The sequence below is a fragment of the Sciurus carolinensis genome, chromosome 9 (assembly GCF_902686445.1).
Source record: "Sciurus carolinensis chromosome 9, mSciCar1.2, whole genome shotgun sequence".
Classification (NCBI taxonomy): domain Eukaryota; kingdom Metazoa; phylum Chordata; class Mammalia; order Rodentia; family Sciuridae; genus Sciurus; species Sciurus carolinensis.
The window spans coordinates 11,171,107-11,183,841 of NC_062221.1; the positions used below are offsets into that span (position 1 = coordinate 11,171,107).

A 12,735-nucleotide genomic window follows, 5' to 3' on the forward strand; every position below is an offset into this window, starting at 1 on the left:
TGTCACTGAGTACAGGTGAAATATGATGGACTTCATGTGCCTTTGACCCTTAGGTTTATGGACAGGAGTGACTGGTGACCTTGTACTTTTCTGAGCTGAAAAGTCGTTTTTAAATTGGTAAATACTTTAAAAAATAACAATGAAAACTCAAAGGCAGTTTGCTGGCACTGGACAGAGAAACTCAGGCAAAAAGAGATTCAGTCAAGACTAACTTAGCTAGCTTGGCAAAAGTGAATAAAGCTGAAATATAAATCTCTTTAGGGTGGGATGCCAAGGAGACGCCAGCTAATTCTTGAGTTGAAAGATGGGACTTACAGCTGATTATATGGAAAGATTGCGATGTCATTACATGTGCCCGCTCCCTGCTCCCTCCCACACACGCTACACATAAATCATTGGCAATCCCGGGCACATGCAGCTTCCACAGCTTACATGATTCTTTTATTAAGAAACATAAAAGTGGAAACTCGGGTAACTCCAAGGTGGCTGGATTATGAGTGATTTCATTTTCTTCTTTTCTAATGTATCTTCCACTTTTTCTCCCCCTGCCAATTCTTCCCATTCAGTCTCTTCATACCCCTGTTTGCCTCCCAGGACCCCTTGATCCTTCTGAAGCCCAATCCAGCCTCATCCCAAAGTGTCCTTCTTCCCCTCTGACTCTCCAGGTCTGCTGATCCACCATTCCTGAGTCCAGATGACAGGATTAGACTGCCCTTCACCTTAAGCTCCAAAGGATTGTTTTTCTTGTCTGGAACAGGAACACAAAACTGTGACATCACTCCTATCAAGTGGTGGAGTCCCTGTTCCCTCCCCTTGAATATGGCAGTCTTGTTGGAGTGACGCCATGGGGCTTAGGAAGCTAGGATGAAAGGCAGGGACCTTTCACCTTGTTTTCGGGAATGCTCGTGCTGGCAGCCCTAGGCTTAGCCTAGGTGTGAGTCTGAGTCCTGCAGCTCTGGCAGCCTGCTGGCTTATGTGTGAGTGCTGAGTCCAGCAACCAGAGCCAAGAGCCCACTCTATGGGTGTCCCTTAGCAGTCCACTCTTCCCATCTGATGCCCCAGAATGGGAGAAACAGTCGGGCTGTTAGTCCTGCACCCTGTCTGAGCTGCTCCTGTCCTAATCTATGAACTTAATAAAATGGTGTGATAAACCGTAACCAACAAATCTGGGATGATTTGTTACACAGCAGTAGTAATCAAAACAGAACTTGAGCCAGACTTCTTATAAAAGGCCGAAGTCAGCTCTTCCTCTATGAGCTAGGAGCCAAATGCACCCATCTCCCCAGGAGGATCTAGGGAAAAGATTCCTCCTGATAAGTCTCAGCCTTCCCTTCACAGGTCACACGGTAGCACACTCTTGTATTCCCAGCCACTTGGGAAGCTGAGGGAGGAGGATTGCAAAACCAGGGCCAGCCTGGAAAGTAAGTAAGACCTTTTACCAGAATATAAACTAAAAAGGGCTGAGGGTGTAGCTCAGTGGTAGAGCACCCTGGGTTCTATTCCTGATAATGCACATAATAATAATAATAATAATAGTAATAATAACTTAGGGTTAGGCATTGTACAGAAATTAAATTTTTTTTTTGTCCTGGAAAATCCACTATCCATATTTTCATGTTCACTACAGATTAAAGGCAATGTTACTATTTTTAATTCAGCACATGGCTAAAAGTATAGAACAAATGTATTGGTAAGGTTGAAAACACAATCAAAATAATCTTTTTGAAGTTAGAATTCAAAATTCCAAGAATTGCATTGAAGAAACTAAAATTATGAGTTATTTTCTTTTCTGCCCCATCCAAAGATGTCATATCCCTTCCAAGAAATTCCATAAAAATGTCAAATAATGCTCTATCAACTTAATTCACTAACATGTGTCCATGGCCCGGCTGGCTGGGAGCTGGTTCAGACTCTGAGCAGGGGGACGGTCTTGGTGCAGCGCTGGGCCTGCAGTGGGTCAAAGGCCCAGGGGTAGGAGGTGATGGGTTCTGGTGACAACTACCTGCAGAAGCAGAACTTCCCAAGACTAAAAGAGGACTTTACACGTCATTATGAAATCATGCTGATTTCCACGATCAGTTGTTTTTCATTGCTGTCACACACCAAGTGACGAGTGGTAGCATCAGTGATGTTGAATCGTGATAAAAGAGCCTGGTGGTGATTCAGGGAAATGTGAAGCCCAGGCCTCACTTTCCACGACAGCCTCTTCACCGGGTCAGGCGACCCATAAGGAACGTTCCTCAAGCGACACAGCAAAAAGTCACATAAGATTTCTGTTATGGGTGGACAGGTGAAAGGCTCAGTGACATTTGACAGCCAGGGTGTGATGTTGACTTAGATGGTCTCCACAGTGACTCTACGTACTTAGGAGCACCCGCTTCTCCATGCTTTTTCAATTTTTAGTGTGTGTTTTCTCAAACCTCTGCAAAGAGAAAATTAATACCAACATTAAACAAAGGGCCAAATTTGTGGGGACCTTTTCCCTACATCAGTGCCTAAAATCTCTCCTGGAATAACATTGGACTGCGTTTAGACTGAGGAAAAGTTGATTTCTGCTGATTGTAAAGATTATTAAAGTATTATTAAAACTCATATTGAATTTGAGCCAATATTGTAGTTATACTGTTTGATAAGATCTTTTTACTTTTTGCTAAAAAAATTAAGTTTATAAGAATTTAAATATTTTCCAAAGGTTTATTTTTTCTTCTTCTTATTTTTTATTTTTACAGACTGCATTTTGATTATATGCAAATGGGGTACAAATTTTCGTTTCTATGGTCGTGCACGATGTAGATTCATACCATTCGTGTAATCATACATGTGCATAGGCTAATGGTGGCTGTCTCATTCCACCATCTTTTATACTTCCACCTCCTCCAACCTCTCATTTCCCTGTACATAATCTAAAGTTCTGAACACATGAAAGCAATCACAAATCACACACTGTTTGAACAACTTGCTTGTCAGGCTGTTTTAGGTAACTGAATTTCAAAATCTGGTGATGTCTTTACAGGAGCACCATACATGTTGAATTTCTTACTCGACTCTGTCCTTCTGAGACCAAAAGTAAACAATGTCACCATACAGAGTTTGGTAGTTCTGTCTAGAGATGGATAACGCGAGCTTACATATTAATAATAGTCCCAAGGACTAAAATGACCTTTAATATCAAACTGTTGGGATTTTTTAAACCTGCAGTTTTCATATTACCTCTTTTATGAAAACCTTTGAAATACTTAAATTATTTAATAATCAAAATAATTGAAACTTTGCTTTGTATACCTTAAATTTAAATCTTACTAAAAACATTTTTAACAAGGCTGTCTTTTAACTTAGAAATCTTTCTTTTCTACTTTTAACGTACTTAAAATTTATTTTTTATTCGGCATCCACAAAGTCGTCTGCTTCTAAGAAGTCTGAGAGCGTTTTTTTATAATATGTGCTGTGTTGCTTTATTGTCTATAAATTGGCTTGGCATTATGTGTGCAAATCATTTTAAATATAAAAGGAAAAATATTTCAAGCTGTAAAATCCTTTTTAGGAAAGACGTTTTTCACAATTTAATAGAGGATGCATTCTCCTTTAAAAGTTAAGGAACTGGTCCCTCGGTACTGAATGTGAAGCTTCATTGAAAACAAATGGCACCTGATTTTATTTTATTTCCTAACTTGGATGCTTCATGTATTATTCTTAATGGACTTTTAAATATCACACATAAAATTTGCTTACTATATTTACAGACACATTTTCATCCTCTCCGATTATGATAATACAAATCTCAGGAAAGTTAAATAATTATTCCTACATAATGAAGTAGCTGTTTCTGAATATTTTCAGGAAAATCTGTTGGATTGCTGCAGAATTTGGGGTGTTAGAGTTGGTTCTCTTTCACTCCCTGTCCTAACTCTTGCTGTGATGGAAGCTCACAGCCACTCCTGATAAAAGATTATTTCTTAAACACATTTTCTACTATAAGAAAAACAAAAAGAATCCTATTTTAATATTATTCTATTTTTAGGCAAAGTAAAAGAGATGCCTCTGTGCTCTCTTCATATCCATAGGTAGTATCCCTCCAGTTCTTTTTCTCCAGTACAGTTGGGAGATTGTTTTTCAACAATCTGATCATGTCCCTGCCTTATTTCAAACTCTTCAGTGATCTCCAATTGACATTTACATGAAGGCCAGGTCTCCTGCCTACCTGGGTCGGACTCCACCCTGCCCCTTAGTCCCACCTCCTCTCCTACAGCTCCATGCTCCCTAAGAGCCTGCTGTGTGTTTTCTCTCCTGCTTTATGAACACCCTCTCCCTAACTCTCCCTTCATCCAGCAGATCTTACTTACACTCAGGCCTTTGTTTAAACATTTTTCTCAAAGCCTTCCCTAAGGTCACCCTCTGCACCTGCCCATGTCCAGGCCCTCTGTGCTTCTCTGTTTCATGTCTTATCACGTTAGATACACTTGGAATCCTTTCTGCACCCTTGTCCTCTCTGACAGACTGGACATTCCAAACAGGACTGAAAATACACTTGTTCAGTTCAACACCTTCTATCCCCCGGACTCAGGATACACATAGTGCAGAAAGCTTTACAGACGAAGTAGTTAGTGCATTTCATTCAACAAAACATCAAAATGCTTTACTAAAGGATGCTTTCGCCCAGTTCCTGAGAGCTGCATCTCTTGACTTAAAACACCCCAAGTACATTGCATTTCTTCAGACACCATCATGAATAAGCCAGGGTAGTTGAGTCGGAACCACAAATCCGTCCTTGCTAACAGATAACTACAGGCTACATGCAAACTTCTCTTAAAAACATTTCTCCTGGGATCACCTGCTTCCCACAAGCTAAGCTGAAATTTTATTTTGGTTTAATTACATAAATACACTAAAATGAACAGATCGTTCAAGTTATCAAATATATATACTTACACGAACACCACATAATTAAGATTGAGAACACTTCCTTCCCCAGGGAAAATTTCCCTATATCCCTTCCAGGTAATGCCACACCTACCCAGCAGCAACCCTTTTCTGATTTAAACTCCCAATGAAGTATTACTCATGAGCACATGACTTTGGATGAATCTCCAAAGTATTAGGTGGAGTGAAAACGGATGGATATTTAAAATGCATTATTTGAAAAATAGAAGAAAGATGGCAGACTTAAACTTTATTTCTTCAAATATTCTTATTCTCCAAACTTCATCCAATGTAATGTACTCATTTTTAATTTTTTCTAGCTCACTGAGTGCAAATATATTGTTACATGTATAATGACTGCTAGAGGCACAAAAATTACTTATTTACACAATTAAAAAAAAGCAGATGTTTAAAGAAGTTTCAGGTGACTGTGAGTCTTCAGGCATATAACCTATTATCCTTAAGGAAAAATAACCTAAACAAACATAAAACCCAGAACAAAAAACCTCACAATTCAACATCCTGGAGAAATAGCAAATATTTCATTGTATAATAAGCAATTTATAAGAAGGTGAATGTCTTCTAAGGAATTCATCTAGAATCATGTTATTAATGCTGAGAGGGAATTAAATGACTTTATCAAGTCCTGTCATATATTTTATTAAAGTCAGTATAAAATTATACAATTTTAAAAAACAGTTATAATTTCAAGAACTGGCTTCATGTTGCTGTAAGGCAATTTTGTAAAAGTCAAATCCTCTTGTTTTCTATTGTCTTCTATTATCAAGTGACAGAATTACTCTAAAGAGTAATTATATATTGTTTTCAAATTTGATAATGATTCAAATTTATTGTTAAATAAAAATTTGGAAAGTGCCAGTTTTTTGGGGGGAGAAGATTTGTTAAGTCTGAGCATAAAAATACAAAGGGACATTATTTTTCACTTAAAATAATGAGAGATTTCTTCTGGGAAAAGAATTACAGCTCAGCTGACCACCCCCCACTTCACTGGGATGAATATCTAAGTAGTCACTCTTCCCTGAAATGGTACTACTTTATGACAACGAAGATTTTATTATTGTCCTAACACCAGGTTCCTACTATTAGAATCAAAAGGCATTGAAGAAGTAGAGATTTAAAAGTAATCAGGCAAAAGAGTAGCAATTAAAAACAGAAAAATGCAGTTACAATAGCTTTGCGATTGGGGATTGAGTTCAAAATTACACAAGGAGTGTCAATATCTTACTTTATTAATCACAGTATAGTAAGCAAAATAGGTATGTGTCAATTACTAAAATCTAGGTTAGGAAAGGGAACCAGTGAATTAGGTCTTTATAAGTAACAGAAAAGGGAGGGAAAGGTAAATGCTCTCATTCATTCTTCAGGTAGTTAATGCAGACTTGTGATTTTCAAGGCACCAGCGCCAGAGCCTTGGGGGACACAAACATGAATCAGGCATGTCCCTCCCTCAAATGCAAATACAACCTTAGGTGAAAAACTAAGTACACTCTGAATTAGCAAGTGACCAAGGAGGGAGACACAAAAATCCAGGCAGGGCAGACATGGACGGATCTTTTGCAACTTCAGAGACCTAGGGGCCCTTGAATGAATGAAATTATTAACTGCTTCCCTTTCCTTATGGAATGTTGATATCACCAAGCTCATTCTTTGGTGACTAAGTTCATTTCAGTTTTCAAAAAATGTACGTTTATTATGTTAACCACTCAGTTTATATACAAGTTTTACAAAGCTAAAACTTGAATGTCTATACATAAAAATTCCAATGAGAAACAAAGTGATGCTTGTAAGACAAAAGCTCATAATTTGTCCCTTCCAAATTTTTTGTGAGGTTAAGTGATAGGGCTACAGGACAAAGGAATGCTTTATAATCTACATAGGAGGGTGTGTCCCTTGTCCCCCCTGGCTTGGACAGCAATCTCTCCTGCCTTTGAAATTAAGCCCCAGGAACCCGGATATTTATTCCCTATAGAATACGGGGTAGAATATGGGACTAAGGACCTCACATCAAATCAGTGCAATCAAGGACAACAAACAGAAAATGTGACCCTTAAGCAAATCTCTACGCAGTGAATATTAAGACCACACTGTTCTTCTGCCCCATCCTCCTCAGGATCTAGCTACAACAGCCAGGCTGAAAAGCTGTACCTCTCCCATACCCAGGAGATGAACATTTTCTTCTGTAGAGAGGTTCCATCAAGAAGAAAAATAGACACTGACAATTGGAACTTTCCCCGGGGAAAATGTTCAGTTCCCCCCACCTCCCATCACCAATTGACAAAATCCACCTGTGCACTCTGAGCTCTCTGTGACCTTTTGAGCTCCTCACTCACATATGAACAGAACATCAAGGATAATCAGGGGGTAGACCTTCACATACAGTGGCCTAAGTAAACAAAGGAACACTCATGAAATAATAGATGTTCCCCCAACATGAACACTACCATTAAAGAAGGAAAAGACAGTGCATTTGGAGTTTATAAATGGGGTGTTTTTTTGAACATGAATATTCAGAAAGTAAGATAGGGCCCCCAGGATTTAAATTATGTCACCATAAATTTGGCATGGTAAATAAATTTATGGAGTTTTCAAAGAGGACTGGGAATATAGCTCAGTGATAGAACACTCGCGTAGCATGAGCAAGGCTAGGTTCAATCCCCAACACTATCCAAAAAAGAGGGAAAAGAATTCTAAGAAAGTTAAACAAAAAAGCAAAGAAATGGAAAATAGGAGAAAAGAAGAAAAGGAAATTAGTGAATCAACACAGGAGACAGTAGAGAAAATGGATTAGAACAACTTTTTAAAAATTGCTAGAACTACTGCAAGCACTATGGTACCAATCTAAGAATCAGCAGAGAAGAGACAGCATCAGAGGAAAATAGAGATAGAAACTGTGGAGAGTGGCGAGTGAATTACAGGCTCGTTTGAACCATCTCAAGACAGAGACGATGCCCTTCTGAGAACTCTCGGTGGTATCTTGTCAAATGGAGACTGCTCTGAGGCTGGTGATGCCCTGCTCAAGGAGGGTTCTGTATCTCACAGAACTTACTGGTTCAGAGAGCCTTAGCTTTATCTCGGGGTGGAAGAGATAGTGGTGTACTCAAACAGCCTTGAGGTGCCAGCTGCCCAGAGGAGGAAGAATTTCATCAGGCAAGTCAATAAGCCTCCAATTAGGCTATTTCCTCCAAGATCTCACTTTTGTTTATCTGGAAGAAGCTTTCTCACAATAAATCCTTTAGGTGTTTTTGCCTATAAAATAAAGCTCACAGAGTCTTGCTCTTTGTTAGAGATCAGATCCACACCAGGGCTGATCTGGCTACTGGACCCTGCTTTTCACCTATATTTGAGTCTTTGTCTTTATTTTTTATATTTCTTATTTCCAATCCCCTCATCAGCCCTAGTTTGGGGAAACTTAGGAAATGTCATGTAGGTTATGATAAGAAACCTAAAACATGATGCTTGGGGACTTTCCCATCCTTGTAAACCTATGCATGCGCACTAATATTTATTTAACATTTAATCCAAGGTGCATCACTGTGTCCCTGTGAATTTTAGAACACAGGGGCACAGAAGATTTTAATGGGGGAAAGAGAGAGAGAGAGAGAATACATACGATCAAAAGTCATTGTGACAATGGGAAAATTGATCCCAAAGTTCAGATGAAAGTGACATCCAATCCAAAATTATATATTCAATGAAATTGATTTTTGAAGTTTGAGAGTGGGCTGGAGATTTTAGGCATACTGAGTTTCAAAACACATACCTTTCATGTACCTTTTCTCAGGAAGTTCTGAAGGATGTACTCCACCAAAACAACAAAGCAAACCAGAGAACTAGGCATCTAATTCAGGAGTGAGACTAAGGAATTCCAGAAATTACTGTGAAGAGAAATCCCATGGAAGTAGGAAGCAGCTCCATCAGCTCAGGTAGGGTTGGAATAAGGTTTTCCTCTAGGAGGGTTATGTCCAAAGAAGAAGAAAAATCAATTACCTCAAGTGATTGACCATGTTGGTAGAAGTTTTAGTTTATTCCAAATAACAAAAATGTAGTGATGGCACACAGAACACCAAGCAAATGAATAATGTAATAATAGTTCATTGAATAGTGAATAAATAAAAACAATAATTGTCAGTTCCAGAAAAAACAAAGCATACAAAAATGAAAATTAAATCAAAATAAATTACTTAGTGAAAGCATGCAGAAAACCACTCCTCTGGATGTGGGAACTCACACAAGAGATTTTAATAAGCAGACGAACAGAGTGTCTGCCCTTAAGGGCAAAAGAGAGAGAAAGAGCGCCAATGACTTGAGTAGCAGAAGTCCACGGGCTAATTGCACCAATGACTAATGCGGAAGTTAACTATCTACAATGAAATATAGTGAGTGTGTGGGGAGAGGGTGGAATCAGGCAAAAAATGGCTACAACCTTATTTCTTTCATTCCCCAATTTTTGTTTTTAGAAGATCCTTTTGATCATATGGGTGAAGATCCATCTTCAATGACTGCTTCCTGCTGGACATGGGCATAGAACTGATTCAGGGGAGGGAGATGTCATTGCAGTAGGCAGGGGTTGGGGACTGGATAGTTCCCCTGGGGTGTGCACTTGTAGCCAGGCTCCTATTGATAATTTATAAGGTCCCGATAGTCCTGTAATATAAGCTGGACAGATCTATTGGGAGAAAAATTCCAATAGTTAGGAAAATGGCAGACAGGGTGAATAGCAGGAAAGGCAAGAATGTAGCTAGCAGTCCAGTCCTCATGACTGGGTGTGGTTGTATGATGCTCAGGGTTCTGGTCCTCAGCCTCCGGAATGGGAAGAAGGGTGGAGGTCTTGATGGCCTTCAGCCTGAGGTGGAGAGGTCCCACTGGGGTGGCAGAGTATTGGTTGGAAGAAGCCTGAGGGTTAGAAGCTGGAGAGAAGTTTGTTGATTGAGAGTAGTGCTTAACCCGAGAAATGTGTAGCCGCCCCAGTAAACCCCACAGCTTAACAGTCATTGGCGTAGCCAGGATCACCTTATGGGATCCCTGCCATTTGGGAGATAGAGGGACTGTGGCCTCCTGAGGAGGAGAGATAAGAACTTGGTCTCCTATTTGAAGAGATTGAGCCAGACACCCAGACAGGGTCTGAGTGTAACCCCATAGGAATGCCAGAATGTGGTTTAGAAGAGCAATGAATATATGAGAGGGAAGAGGGGAAGGAAGGGGCAAAAACCCCAGGGGAAGGATGGAATGACAGTACATCAGCTCAAAAGGGATGATATTAGCAGGCTTCTCTGGGAGCCAACGAAGACACAGAAGAGCTAGAGGTAGGAGTTTAACCCAGTCAAGGCGAAGTTCTAAAGAAAGTTTGGTTAAGACATTTTTAAGAGTTTGATTTATTCATTCTACTTTACCTGATGACTTTGGGTGAAAGGAAATATGGAAATGCCAGGGGACTCCAAGAACCTTGGCAGGTTGTTGGAAAACTTGGGAGATGAATTCAGGTCCATTTTCTGACTGGAAGGAGGTAGACACTCCAAAGCAAGGAATGATTTCATGAAGGATAAAGATAGAGAGAGTTAATGCCCTTTTGTTGGAAGTGGGGATGGCTTCAACCCATCCTGAGAAGGTGTCTACCATGACCAAAAGGTACTTAGATTTTATTACTGTGGGCACATGAGTGAAATCAATTTGCCAGTCTACCCCTGGAATGGCTCCACGGGCCTGGTGAGAAAAGTAGGGGGTCTGATGGCTGTAGGATTAGTTCGCAGGCAAACTTCACATGTGGAGGAGAGTTCTTTCAGAAATGAGATGTCAGAGAATAGTTACAAATGAGTCTTAGTGAACTGTGAGAGTGAAGAAAGGTTGGGGTGAAATAAACAGTGGAGGTATGAAAGTATCTCCCTCTTGGGAGGTGGTGGAGGTAAGGGATCATGGAGAGTCATAAGGGGGCTGGTGTGAATGATAGGGCCACTCTTCTAGCCTCCTCATCTGCCTTGTTGCCTGAAGACATGAATGATTGATCTGTCTGAGGGCTCGGCAATGTACAAGGCCTATGGTTGCTGGGAGGCGAAGAGACTCAAGAAGGGTTAGGATGTAGCTAGAATTGGTGATGGACTTCCCTTTTGTGGTAAGAAGGCCCCTCTCTTTCCAAATAGTGGCATGGGAAAGGATAATGTAAAAAGCGTATGTAGAGTCAGTGTAGAGTGTGAGGGATTCTCTCTTCATGAGGGTGAATGCATGAGTGAGGGCGATTAGTTCCACCTGTTGGTTGGTGGTGTTGTTAGGTAGTGGTCCTGACTCTGCGACCTTTTCCAGGGAGACAATGGCATATCCAGCCTGTCGGATCCCTTCATGGAGAAAAGAGCTCCCATCAGTGAACCATATGAAAGTAGGATTGTGTAAGGCCTACTCTTGAACATTGGAGGGGCAGGGGAGTAACTCTTTCAGAGTCTCAAGGTAGGTATGGGTTGCTGAAGCATGTGGGTAAGAGGGTGGCTGGGTTTAAAGGAGGACATGTCTTAAAGGAAATGGAAGAGTCCTCAATAAGAGCAGTTTACAAAGCTAATGCCCGACGGGGTGGTAGAGTTTGCAGACCCTTTTAAGTAAGAAGCTCAGGCAGACGATGAAGTGAGAGCACTTCAGTGGGAGCCCCAAAGGAAAGTTGTTTTTATTTTTAATTTTTTTATTCCCAGGTTAAGACAAATGCTGCAGCCAATACCCTAAGACATGGTGCCCAGCCTTTTTGGTAGGTATGCCACTGGGCCAAAGGTGGGACCGAATATGTGCCCTAAGACTCCCTCTCCCAGAACAAACCCACTTTTCTCAGAGACTAACAGGTAGAATGATCTGGTGATGTCAGGGAGGTGTAGGACTGGGGATTGAAGAAGAGCTTTCCTTAGGATCTGAAAATGGGTTTCCACCGGGTTGAGGAGAGGTTCAGTGGGAATACCCTTTGAAGCCTCATACAAGGGGGCCGCCATGATTAAAAAATTTGGGACCCAGGATCACAAATATCCTGCTAGCCCTGAAAAGGAAAGGCTTTCTTCCTTGGTAGATGGAGTGGCCATGTTCTTCAACAATGCTTTCCTCTCTACAGTGATGGCCTTAAATCCAAGTGAGAGGCTGACTCCTAAGTAAACACCCTGAGGTTGGGAAAGCTGTACCTTTGCTGGAGAGACCCTAGACCCTCTGTCAGCCAGAAAATTTAGAAGCTTAAGAGGGTCTCCTTGGGAGTCCTCAAGAGAGGGACTACATAGAAAAGATCATCAACATACTGTAAGAGAGAGGAGGAAACAAGGGGAAGTGAAAGTAAGAGAGGCAAGATCATGAGACAGTATTTGGCCAAAGAGGTGAGGGCTGTCCTGAAATCCCTGTGGGAGAACTGACCAGGTCAGCTGAGAAGAATATTGAGTGATAGGGTCAGTCGAGGTGGAAGCAAAGAGATTCTGCGAGTCAGGATGAAGAGGGACAGTGAAAAAGGTGTCCTTCGAATCCAACACAGAGAAATATGTCGTGGAGGAGGGGATAGAGGAAAGCCAGTTGTAGGTACTGGGCACAATGGGGAATATGGGGACAATTCCTGAGTTGATGTGGAGGTCTTGCACCAAACGGTAGGTTCCATTAGGCTTCCTAACAACCAGGACAGGAGTGTTATCAGGTGAGTTGGCAGGATGCAGGAAGCCTTTCTGCTTTAAATCCTGGATGACTGGTTGAAGCCCTAAGAGGCTCCTTTGGGGAAGGGGATGTTGGGTCTGGGCTGGGTAGGATGTTGGGTCCTTCAGGCGAATGAGTACAGGTGAGCATGTGGCTACAGAGGGA

The 12,735-nt window shown here is 41.0% G+C and overlaps 1 long non-coding RNA gene across 1 annotated transcript; it reads right to left on the reverse strand.

The window, feature by feature from the left end:
• Positions 1-2,002: 2,002 nt before the first annotated feature.
• Positions 2,003-8,821, reverse strand: LOC124993315 (uncharacterized). Its single transcript, XR_007110292.1, has 2 exons — positions 8,699-8,821; positions 2,003-2,422 (listed from the first exon to the last, which is right to left on the reverse strand). It is a non-coding gene; the product is annotated as an uncharacterized LOC124993315 (long non-coding RNA).
• Between the last annotated feature and the right edge of the window lie 3,914 nt (positions 8,822-12,735).